Genomic DNA, 13,129 nt, shown 5'->3' with positions numbered 1-13,129 from the left:
TTCTACAGTGCGTGTGCTTTCACATTTCCAAAACCTCGTGTTCATGTGTCTTTATAATAATAGATTCTCTTAATTCATGTAAACTCTGAAGACAGCAGCAACAGCATTCCTCAAAATGCCTAATGCAAAAATTGGGGCTGGGCTTAATGGCCTGAAGCAAGCTATAATATTTATAGTGTAGTTGCACATTTCCTTTCTATCTGTCAAGGGACATGGATTTGTACTTATTAAAATCACAACTAAGTATCAGTGTATGGAATTAGCTTCATGATCTACTGCATTCCCAAGGCGAAAAATAATCAACATTCTTTTAGATAAAACTCCATGTCACTAGAAAATGTGGGAAAGTTAGAAAAAAAAATCATAGATACAGGGAAACCAGAGCTTCATTCTGAAACAAGACAAAACTTAACCTTAAAGGAAATATCTGGGGCATCTCCTAGAATATTTACTAATGTAACTGCTAGGCAAACGTGGCCTTCGACTGTGCTCAGCCTGTGAGCAGGCAGAAGTGCAAAGTCACGTACACCAGTGTCACTCATAACCACCCAGGTATAAAGAGCACTTGAACAGATTAAGTAACTCAAGACTGAAATTTTAAGTCCTACAGGGAATAAAGTAGATGAAACAATTATTATCATTTTCAGCTTGCACTTCCTTAACTCTTCAAGAAACACAATTTTTCATGCTAGGGATACTTCTCTACTCAAAATGGCGATACACTGGAAACACCATTTCAGTGCCTCTAAATGAATAATCACTTAGGCATAATTCTCAGTAGCGGATATAAACAAACCTACCTAATTAAAATCAGAACGTGTTATGAAACTCTGGTTAAGACTGTAACATAATTAACTAAAAACTATCAGAAATACATTTCCAGACCACTTTTCAATACGCTGAACTTAACAAAGATGTAATAACTCAGCTTTATTAACAATTCCTTAATATAATTCCTTAACAATTATCATAATAATACATCATCTTTAGTACATGAACCTGAGTCTACTAATTTATCACTAAAGACAACTGTCTTTCTCTCCTGTGACAGATGTGATTGTGCAAAGATCCAGTGTGACCAAAAGCTCACATCTATGGCACAGTGGGCTGGGGTTATGAGTATAACCTGTGGTCAAGCAAACTAGACCATATTGTGTAGGGAACCCATGACCTCAGTCTTAATGGCACTGTGGTAAAAAAAAATCCAGGGACTGTTTACAAAACTAAATAAAGTAAGTAGGAGATTTGCTCATTTATAAGTCATTCATTGAGTTAGTAAGCAAAAGGCAGAGATTCTTTGAGATACTGATAAAAGTTCATTTATTCATGTACACACTCATGCATTCAGTCATTCATTCCACCAGTTTATATGAGTACCTTCTATGTGCCAAAGATAGAAAAGTGGTCTTACATTTTAGTGAGAGAGGTAAACAAAACAATTTCAATTCAGTCTGATATATGCTTATTCAAACAATTTAAACCAAGTGAAATTTCTCTATATAACTCTTGAACCAAGCCCAAAATTTAATAAACCAATCTTCAAGAATTTATCCTAAATCAGAGATTTCCTTTAAAGATATATATTTATCCTAATATTAATAGTACCATCTCAGAACTACAACTCATTAATTGGTCTATAGAATTAACCATGTATTTAAGTAAAGGTAGCTTACGGAATAGAAAAAAACCCAAAAAACAAATTCCCATGGGCTAAGTGTCCTGTTCACCAAGAACTTGGTTCCTTGAATACTACCAGAGAATTTGAGAAAACACCTATGGCTAGTAGGCAAATGTACATGGGGTGACAGCCTACTTGAAGCAGGAAAAAACAAACAAACAAACCCCAAACCATCAACATAGATCCAGATTATTTATCGGTCAGATTATTTAAATATCTTTACTTCCCTGAGCTGTTTCCTCATCTGAAAAATGGAGAAGATTCCAATAATATACTCCCTAGGGTTCTTAAGAGGATTAAATGAGATATCCATTGTTACGTGCTTAACAAGGTGCCTGGCACATACCAAGCACTCCATAAATGTAACTGTCATGACGCTATTATCAGCTCAGCATCATATCCTTGTTTCATTTCATGAAGTCACCCTCCATTTTTCTAAATGCTAATGTAACAGTCTACTCATAGCAACTTTCAAATCAGTATGTCTCAGATGGTCACTTCAACCTAATTCAAGATTTACTTTCTAGAATACTTGTGTTTGAGGTACTATTATACCAAGGAGGATAAAGTCTATTCCAGAGAACACTGCAAAGCTACAAAGAAGCAGAACTCTTAATTCTGAGCAAGCCCTTGTTGACTTTAGACTGTTACGTCTTCCTTAGAATAAAGTAAAACTTGTCTCCACTTAAGTTCTACCAGTCAGTCTTAACTGTTAGAGACTTGTAGAGCTAGTTAATCTAAGCCATCTTCTACATGACAGGTCTTCAAATATTTGAGACAGTTACTATGTCCTAGCTAAGGCTTACTTTCTCTGTACCAAACATTCCCACTGTCTTCAACTGTTCCTTATATGACACAGTTTAAAGAAATGAAGAGAGAATTCTCTTTGCCTCCCAGATAACTTTCACTGTCTTGGAGCTAGTGGCAATAAGGACACTTTCTTTATACTTCAAGGGGTAGAAGCTAAGATCTTGGGAAGATTAGGAGGCAACACACACCTCTCAGTGACTTGCATTTGCTTGCAATCACCCTGTTTTGTGGTGGCAGTCCAAACCCACAACTGCACAGTTAAGGTAAGCCTAAGAATCCTGGAATCACTGTTAGCTTTTTTTTTTTTTTCTCCAACAGGCTAAAGAGCCATCAGATAAAGGAGTAGAAGCCTTACAATCTGATTAGGATGGACTGAATAAGAATGTCCTGGCTTTGAATTTCCAACAGATCTTTCATAAAACAACAAAAAGCCATTTGATTCATTCTTGATCTACATGGATGAGATCTTTTTGAAGACAATATCATTATAAGTATGGAAATAACTCATGGTAGAGCAAAAATCATCACCCAGATTACTAATGCACCAGCTTCCTCACTAGGTTCCCCAAGACTGGTTTCTTCTCATCCCAATTTACTCCTCACAACGCTCTCAAAAAACAAAGCTGATTATGCCATATCCCTGACGCAAAATCTCTCTTGGCTTCCTTAGTTGTTTAGATGAAAACATACCAGTTCCTCAAACTGAAAATCACAATTCTTGCATGCCTGCAGCCCTCACCCCCAACCTGCCTTTCTAGATCACAGGTAGCTGTTATCCCACTATGTACACTTTGCCGTGTTATAGGCTATACTCCTAACCCCAGCCAGCTGTGTAACTGATGTGAGCTTTAGGTCCAGGCCAAAAAGAGGTGGCCTACGATGACAATTCACTTCCGTTAAGAGTTGTGAAGAGGGGGCCAAGAGCCCCACCTACCGTCATCTTCCCCTAGCATCATTTCCTGGATACGTGCTAGTCTTGATCAGAACCCCAGGCCCTGGTCCTGTGCTGCTCTCTACATACATATAGAAGGTTGCACTTCCCCTAATTCCTCTGTAAAACCTCACCAAGTTTAAGACGTTGATCAAATGCCGCTCTCTCTGTGAAGCCTTTCTCCATTTTCCTAGGCAGTATGCCTTACTCAATCATCTGTGCCTTTGGTGCTCTTGGGTCCTATTTCTGTAAGAGCAGTTGCCAACTTATAACGTAATTTTTATCTCTATACTTCCTTTCGTTACTAGATTATAAGCCCCTCTGGAATACTAATTGAGGATTTGTGTCTTACTTTTGTGACCCTAGAACCCACCATTGTGCCTGTCACATAACGATAATCAATAAAGGTTTGATGAATGAATAATGAAATAGAATGTCTACTCTGTTTTGGAAAAGAGAACTGATTTCAGTAAAGCTAGGTTTCAGAAAAAAAGGAAATGAGAGGAAGAGTAGAAGTTGCAATGAATTTGTCATGACTGGTCAGTGTAATTGTAAGACCTCGCCAAAAAATGAAAGATTATTTTAGCAGCCCCTTGCAATCTCTATCTTTAGAGCTAAAGAAATGAAATTTTAATGGCCATGTTTACTCAAGCCAGTGCACTAAGCCAATTATGGTTCTGTGTTCACTTGAAACTACCAAAGTTTAAAAAGTAAAAGTGGTGCATGTATTTATTTACTACTGTTATTGAACATTAGTGGGTTTTCTCAATCCATATAGTTCATATAGCCAGTGTCAAATTTTGTTAAGTTTCTAGATTGATCTGACAAAGTATTTAGTTGGTAAAATTTCTGCTTGTTTCTATTTAATTGCCTCTCTAATAAGAAAAAAATGTTTCCCTTTGACTGAGATTTAAAAGGTACTGAAATCAATCTGACAGCCACATTCAGTATTTGTTCGCAACTGCATATTTTTGGGTTGCTATTACTCAAGGTATCACAAGTGTTTCTTAATCCAAATATTTGCTATATGTGCAATATCCCCTAATATGGCATTTCTTGCAGCTGCTGGAAATCTTTTAGAATCCTACCACATGAAATTAAACAAAGTCTTCAAATGCTAAGAAACACTGGCTAGCAACCAGAATACTGTTCTCAGGTTGCTTCAGACTTTGTTGATCTCAACTACAGACACCTCGACCTATGGTATAGGAATGCTCTCTCATCAGTTCTTTTAAGAATGTAGTTTCCTTCTTGGATGAGGAGAATGGGTAAGGATTCAGTGTTCAAGGCTCTTTGAAAATGAACTTTCTTAAGTGCTGATCTTTTATGAATGACTGAACCTAAATAAACCTGGTACTGAATATATATATATATATATATTTTAAACTTCTCTTGATGGGAGATGAGAGACTGGGTGCCTTTGACCTACTCCATATTTGTTAATTTAATCTAGAGTTGTAAACCCTGTAATTGAAATGTAAACCAAATTGGAACATTTCTTTTAAAAAAATGTTTGGAAAAATGGAAAACTCAAGTTGGATTAATGGTTCTCAACTTGGTCCAATTTCCCCCCCAGGGGACATCTGGTGACATCTGAAGGAATTTTTGGTTGTCAAAACTAATAAGGTGCTACTGGCATTTAGCAGGTAGAGAAATCCACAGTCATCCAATTGTTCTTCCATCGGTAGTGTGTCATTTTTCTCTGGCCGCTTTCAATATATTTTTCTTTGTCTTTAGTTTTTGGTTTGATTATGATGAGTGTAGGCATGTACTTCTTTGGATTCATCCAGCTTGGGTTTTGCTGGCTTCTTGAATGGGTAGGCTTATCTTGTTTGCCAAAATTTGGGAAGTTTTGTTGTAATTATTTTTTCAAATGTTTTTTCTACCCACTCGCTTTCTCCTCTCCTCAGAGACTCTGCTGACGTGAATATCAGACCTTTTAGGATTGTCCCAACGCTCCCTGAGGCACTGATTATTTTTTTCCCAATCTTTTTTTCTGTTGTTCAGGTTAGATAATTTCTGTTAATCTATCTTTAAGATGAACTGAAACTCATCTCTTTCCTCTGTTATCTTTATTCTTCTATTGAAACCCGTCTAGTGAGTTTTTAATTTTGGTTACTGTAATTTTCAGTTCTAAAATTTCCATTTGGTTCTTTCTTTCTTTTTTTTTTTTGCTGAGACTTACCTTTCCATTCGTTTCAACAGTATTTGCTCTCACTTCTCGGAACATTTTTATCATGTTTGCTTTAAAAGTCTTTGTTAGCTAATTGCACCATTTGTGTCCTTCAGGATCGGCCATTTATTGGTTGTCTTCTCCCATGTCAGCTGACGTTTTCCTGGTTATTTGTATGCTGAGTAATTGGGATTATACTCTGGATATTTTGAATATTATGTTATGAGACTCTGGGTTTTATTTAAACCACATGTAGAATGCTGATATTTTTGTTTTATCAGGAAATCAACCAAGTTGAATTCAGGATGCAAATTCTGACCGGCCTTCTACGGGGTGTGGTTTCGATATCCATACTGTTGCCAACACCTGTGTAGCACCCTTTGGATCTGACTTGCATATGCACCATTCAGTGGCCAGTCTGGAGCCCAGGCAGTGGTCTATCCCTTAGTTCAGCTCCCAAAGTCTTTGGTAGGTATACTGCTTAAGATCAAACCCAAGCATGTGCAGGTCAGGAGAGAGTCCAGGAGTTAATAAAGAACTTCATGAGATTGCTTTTTAAATCTACACCCTCTCTGTAATCTCCCTAGTACTTTTGGGTCCCTTTGACACCCCCTTTCAGTCCTCAGCCCAGAAGCCTGGCACTTTAGTTATTCCACCCTGCCACAGACTTGCCATGACTCATTCCTCCTCTGATTTCTCTCTCTTAGGAAGTAGACAGCATGTGATAGTGCTGCTTAAATCCAGCCCTGTCAATACTGGGTCTTCTGAAATGCCTTGAAATTTCTATTATGTGGCTGACACTTACCTCTGGTTTCTAATACAGATGTAAGTATTCATTATTTATTCATTCAATAAATATTTACACAGTACCTACTATGTGCTAGTCACTGTTTCAGTGAACAATACAAGATTCCTCCCCCTCAGAAACTTACATTTAAATTGAGGGGAGACAGAAAGTAAACAAATACTGAGTAAATACAAAATATGGCAGAAAGGGATAAGTGCTGGAGAGAAAAATAAAGTTAGGGAAAGGAGATGGGGGTAGAGACTTCCTTTCAGAGTAAGGTGGGAACGAATAGAGTGAGCAAAGAAGTATGGGATCTGCTTGAAGGTAAAAGGACTGTTCCAGTCTTTCCTATTTGTACATTTGATTAGTCATTGCAAAGAGAACTTGGGAGGTAAGGCTGTTGCAGCCCTTGTGCATGCCGCCATCTTGCTCAGAAGTTCCCTGATTTCATGTCTTCATTTTAAGCACCTGAATACTGTATATTCAAAGCACAGTTTTCAAGTGCACTTGGAGAATAGGCTAATTCTCCATTAATAAACAGCCTTTAGGGCTGAATTAGTTCCTGGATATAGTTCCCCACTTCTTTGTGGTAAACACTGACTGGTGTACTCGGGGCCAAGTTTCTTTAAGGTTTTAGTTTACAATGAATAATTGTTTTCTTTGTGTCTTATACAATATGTTCATTGTACAAAAATCAGAAATTACGAATAATCAAACAGAAGAAAATAAAAGTAACTTAGAGATACCCATTTAAAATAATTTTGGTCTATATACTTCCAGATTTTTTTTTTTACCATAAATAAGTTTCAAGTGCTTTTTGAAAACCATTCTCAATGTAATTATGGGTTCAACTACTACATCAAGCTGTGTGACAAAACGTCCAACTTAGCTGACCTCACTGACCTCAGGTTTTGTAACATTATATCACTTTCCAGGAAGATAGACACATAACATCTGCTTAATATCATATTTAAAAGTCTTTAATGAAGCCTCTAAACTGATGGGGGATGCTCTTATCTAGTAACTCAGCTGCTAAATTTATGGCTAGGTCAATCACATATGTCCTGTTGTCACTAAATAATAAAGGCAACAACATAAATGCAAGAACAGCAGCACTGACAACTGCCATTTATTTATGTGCCAGCCATCCTGATAAGCAATTTATAAATACAAATTTAAAATAGTTTCTAAAATATTTCAGAAAAGCGCATCACTCTAAGAAACGGTAGTTTGGTTTTGATTTACTTCTAGAGAAACGAGCTAACCATAGGGTTGATAAAACTCAAGAGAACCAGCTAGTAGCATTAGCTTGAACGACTCTCACTTATTTAACCACTCCCCATCAATTATTAAGCTGTCCCTTGGGGCCACCAGAATACCATTTAATTCTTCTGCTACACTGCACTGAAATCCTTTGAAAAAGTTCCTCTTGTTATATTATTTACCACTGTTGCATCAGCATACTAAATCACATGTGGTAGCTCTCTGCTAATAAGTAGTCAGTTTATTTTTCAGGGGACAGATTGCTCCTTGGTAAATCACAGCCATGACCATCTTTACTCCAGAAAGGCAGAAAGTAAGAATTTCATCCAAAGCATGAAATTCTAATGCCACCCTCTGGCCTAATAATTCTACTTCAAGGAATGTAGCATAAGAAAAATATCAAAGATGTGTGAAAGATTTAAATGTCCTACAATGGGAAAAGCAACACGGCCGTGCTGACAGTGAAACATTATGCAGGCGCGAAGTATCCTATTTTAAAAGATTATTTCCAGACATGGGAAACGCTAACGATATGTTCCATGAAAAGGGCAGGTTCCCAGGCTATCTGCAATGAAATCTCAATTTTGTAAAATACATATGTATGTATGTTTATGTAGTATACATGTATGCTTATACATATGAATGCTGAAAAGATATAGCCAGAAATATTACCAGTAGGTAGTATTAATATGGGTAACTCATTTCCATTTTTATATTTTTTGGTGTTTTCTAAATTTCTACAATGAGTATGTATTTTTATATTCAAAAAGAAATAGACTCTCTTTTATATATAGATTTATATAGATTTGTACAATAGGAAAGACTTTTATTTATAGATCTGTAAAGTTTTCAGATTTTTTTTAAACTTAGGGACTTTTTCTTCAAAACAAGGTTAGAGCCTTAGAGATCTGTACTAGATTAGTATCATTTATTAACTCAAAGCATCTGCTTGAATATTAACTTATTTTAAATGGCCTAATTGAAAACACAGTGTTTTTTTTTTTTTTCTCCCATGAAATGTCTTTGTTTTCTTTCATACTAGGGTATTTAAATAGAATATGATTAGTTTTGATAAAAATTTTAAAATGACCTCAAATTTCCAAATCTTACTAGTAATTTCTCTTTCCTTTCAGATTAGGCCATACAATCAACAATACCAAAAGTGGGTTAATTTAATTCCTGTGAGTCTGAATCTGATAACCTACGGCAGTTAGGCCAAAGTGAGGTCATTCTCAGTGGCTTGCAGCCAGTCTCTGCTGCTTTGAATCTCTGCCTATAACTTGGATGACTGACAGATTTTGCTGCCTCATCCAGAACGATCATTCTTCAGGATTTTCATTAGAAATGAATGGGGCCAAGACCCACAGTGTCCCAGTCTCAGAAGTTTCTAACCTGTGCATTGTGTAACATCTCCAGTTACCACTGAAAAACACCAACACAGTTATAGTAACTACGAACTACCTAAGACGTACAGGCAAAGACAAGAAGACGTACCAGCCAGCCCAGCTCTGCAAATTATATCTGAGCCTTTTGTTTCCTCATCCCTGAAATGTGCCTTATAATCCCTGTTCATTGGGCAGCTGTGAGGGTGCATGAGTTAATGTGTGAAAAACGCTGGGCACGGTGCTGGGTGCACAGTTAAAATTCAGTTAAGTGGTAGGGTTATGTCATTATTATTGGTGAAGAAACAAAATAAATTATATTTGTACACATATCTATGCAAACCAAGAATAAAAACATTAATAATTTGAAAACAATCCATGGGGAAATGAGAGACTTGTAGATAATTTAAAACACACAGAGATAATTTAACATATTCAAAGGCTGCCATTTTATGGTGCTCCCTCTAAACTACATACTTCTGTTAATATTCGTAAACTTGATACAGAAGATCATGTGATAAGGTGCTTAAATAAAGTGATTATTGCAAGCTAGCTGTGGTCTTTCCTACATGGTGACTGCTGACGCTAATTACTTTATGTGTAACATACAAATCACACAATTTCTGGCTGCAGCGCCAACCCAGATGCAGACCACTCTTGAGTGTGAGTAATGGAAAGAAGGTGGCAAAATCTCATCACTCCAGCAGGCAGGGCTGGAGAACAGGGCAAGAGGCACCTCACTGCCTCTTGTTCTTCGGGAAGGACAGTAGGACTGATAATGAAAAACCCCTGTGTACAAAGAGTCTCCAATTTCTGACCTTCTCCTAAAACAGTAAAGCAGAAGGTATGAGAGTAAAAGCAGAGTCCTACTCTGTGCTCACATTGTCCATACCTAACAGAGGGTGTGGAATTGAATCACGCATTGTTGAATGAACGAAGAAATCAGTGAAGCCTCAAAGTTAAGACTGTCTATGTGAAACAGCTGTGGGGGACCTGAGAGGCACAGGGGGTGCTGCCCAACACAGGTATGCACTGTGTTATCCCCTAAGTTCCCATTAATTGTTGAAATGTGAGGACCAAAATTTTAATTCAGCTCCAAGCAAGGATGCTGGAGCATTTCTCAGAGTCTGTTTACAAACATGGTTTGGAACTTCATAATAAGTGATATACAAATACCATGTGATGATCTGGACGGTGTTCATCACAGTTGTGCTACATAGTCTCTTTAGAATGAGGACACATTTAAGATAATGTCTGGTGTAATTTCACATTACATAATTATTGCAGGTGTAAGGAAAAAGTGTTTACAGTATAGATAATAACAAAGATAACAGCTAAAAATTAGTTAGACCATATTAGCATTAAATCTGGACACTGGGGTTAAGTAGCTTTCCATGCAGGACTCGTGAATCTCCACACAGGTGTCTGAAATAGGTTACTATTACAGATGCAGAAGCTGAGACTTGAATTAAGAGGTTTACAAACACTCCCAGGCCCACAAAGATAACAAGAGTGACAAAACTAACACTCATTCGCAAAGTATCTGATGTCAGAGACTTAGACATGAATCACTATGTTATTCTGACCAACAGGCTTCATCTACAGCTCTAAAGACCTAAATTTGAAATAGCTGATACTTGAATAATTGGGTATTATTATTTTTTTAAAGCGTCCCTTTTTTTACCCGTTGAAAACTGGCAAGCATAGGCAACTATTTCTAAAACTGGTTCTGATGTGATTAAAATTTAAGTCTTGAAGCTGCTGCCTATACCTATGCCTGGAATTAGGTACTCTTGTAAGTGTCTTCCTGATTATTATATCCATTTGGAAACAAAAACATTCCTAGAATTACCTGCTCCGAACTCCTTATTTGATAGAACAGTCTGGGTAAAAGGATTCTTGGTCAATGACTACACTGAATACGACACAGCTGTGTAACAGGCTGTACCTGTCAAGCACCCAGCATCTAACTGGATCTCCATACAGACATGGGGTTATTTTTGAAAAACGAGTAAGTTGCAAAATCCCCTCCCAAGAAGAACAAGCATTATGCTCACTAAGGACTCCACAGAAGTTCTAAAGGTCAATTCAGACTGGTTCTGATCATTTCCTTCTGTTTTGATAAACAATATGCTTCTGGAACCATAACAGTGGAAGAAGAGCTGGAGAAGGAGACGGCTTGATGATATATATATATATATATATATGAAATGGGTCCTGGCTTCCTATCTTTGCAGATGACAAATGTGTCCTCGTGGGCTGATCTGGCTCCTCAAGAAGTTCCAGTCTTACCCTCTCTTATTCTTAATTTTAAAAACATGGAAAGGTGAGGCATGACATCTGCTGGGTCTGCTTGAAGAAGTGGAATTTTATACCTGTCACTGTAATGACTATTAACTTTCCAGCTGATCAGCAATAGTTAGCGGTGAGAAGACTGTTCTCCCCACTAAATGCTGAAGTAACCAGGAGTCTGCTATAAATAGGCAGCTTCCAAGGATTACAATTCTTTGAGTCCCAGAAAATCTGGATAAGAAGAGAACTTCTAGGTAGCAAACAAGCAGGCATGGTGTGTGTGTACTTACTGTACATTCCTCAGGCCCTCTTTCAAGAACATATTTCCCCAACTACTGGGAATATTGGCTGCTGGCTGTTGAAACTTACAGCTGACCTCTCTCTCGGAATCACCCTTGGGAACTACCCTCCACCAAGGGGAGCTGCATCACCCCAAGATTACTTAGCCCCTCCCCAAGGGCAGCTCAAATCCAATGTGTGCAAAACAAAGGCGAGGCCTCCTTGGCGACAAACTCCAAAGGGCCATCCCAGCCCCAGAGCTCCCATAGGCTCACCTTCCCCTTCTGCCAGTCCAGCCTTCTCCACTCCCTTAGACAGAAGAGAGCACTCTCTTGAATCATCTCCCAAGATCACAGAAGCAGAAGAGTTGGGATTCAAGTCCAAATCCACTTGACTCTCAGCCCTAAGTTTCCATCAACTTTATGAAGCCCTTGACTTTGACATACAAAACACAAATCCTTACAGCTTCGCAAGACATGCAAAGTCCCTTTTGATATGACAGTCCTTTCTAGCCTCACACCCCATCACACACTCCCATACAACCCCTGGTCCAGTCACACCAAAATCTTTCCTTTCCCTGAATGTGTCACGCTTCTGCTTTCTACCTGGAATAGTTCATTGTTCTCATCTGCTTGATGACCACCTCCATCTCCTACAGGTCTCACTTCAGGTGTCCCCTCCTCTATGAAGAATATCCTGGCCCCTCAGTAGGGTTAGGATTTCCAGCCTTCAAGTTTCTACCACAGGTTGTGTGTTCCCTTATTGTGGTGACTGTTAATTATTGTAATGGATTCTTTGTAGGCAGGGAACGTGTCTTTTAACTCTGCTTCCCAGCCTGGCATTTTAAAGATGTTTTGCTGGATGGATAAATAAACGAAGTCAATTGAGGTGCTGGTCCCAGAGGCCCTGGCTGAAAGGTTGCCAGCATCCCCATGACTGGGAAGCATCATATAGCGTCATACAAATTTGGATTAACTGTGACCTCCTTGAGCACGGGGACTAGTTTTTCTTCATCAAAGTAACCTTTCCAAGACCTGACACTATCTCTCACTCATAGAGGACAAGACACAAAAAGCCCATTGAACCAAATGAGGTCTTGGCAGAAAGGGCCGACGTACGAGAAAATTACTTACTTTCCTGGCTCAGTCTAAACTATTTTTTAAAAATCTCTATGTTTTAAGATACATAGGATATTTCTCTACGTGGTCTCTTCTTAATATGTTCTTATTTCCAAATTTTAAAAATTTCTCCTTTGTTTGAAACTTTTTTTTTTTCCCTATTTAAGAGAGCAAAAGAAAACTTCGAGTTTGCTAAATTCCATTTCTAGGTCAGAAATCAAATCTAATGTGGACACATCAAACATGACTAAGAAGTTTCCCAGATGGCCTGCATGACACAACTTTGTTTTAAGGGGTCCCTTTGAAACATAAATGTCTTTAATCTACAAGGTGGTTCCCCCCCCACTTTCTGAAACTAGTAATTACTTACTGAATAGATGTACAGATATTGGTATAGGCACCAAACACCCTGAGTA

General features: G+C 38.0%; 1 protein-coding gene across 2 annotated transcripts in view; it reads right to left on the bottom strand.

Moving 5' to 3' along the window:
* Nucleotides 1-13,129, bottom strand: part of SRGAP1 (SLIT-ROBO Rho GTPase activating protein 1) — a gene marked incomplete at its 3' end in the record, with an annotated part of 268,789 nt that overhangs the window by 113,334 nt on the left and 142,326 nt on the right. The gene's annotated exons all lie outside the window — the stretch shown is intronic.

Source organism: Grampus griseus (genome assembly GCF_964374135.1).
Source record: "Grampus griseus genome assembly, chromosome: 11".
NCBI classification, from domain to species: Eukaryota; Metazoa; Chordata; class Mammalia; order Artiodactyla; family Delphinidae; genus Grampus; species Grampus griseus.
This window is presented reverse-complemented; position numbering and strand designations above follow the sequence as displayed.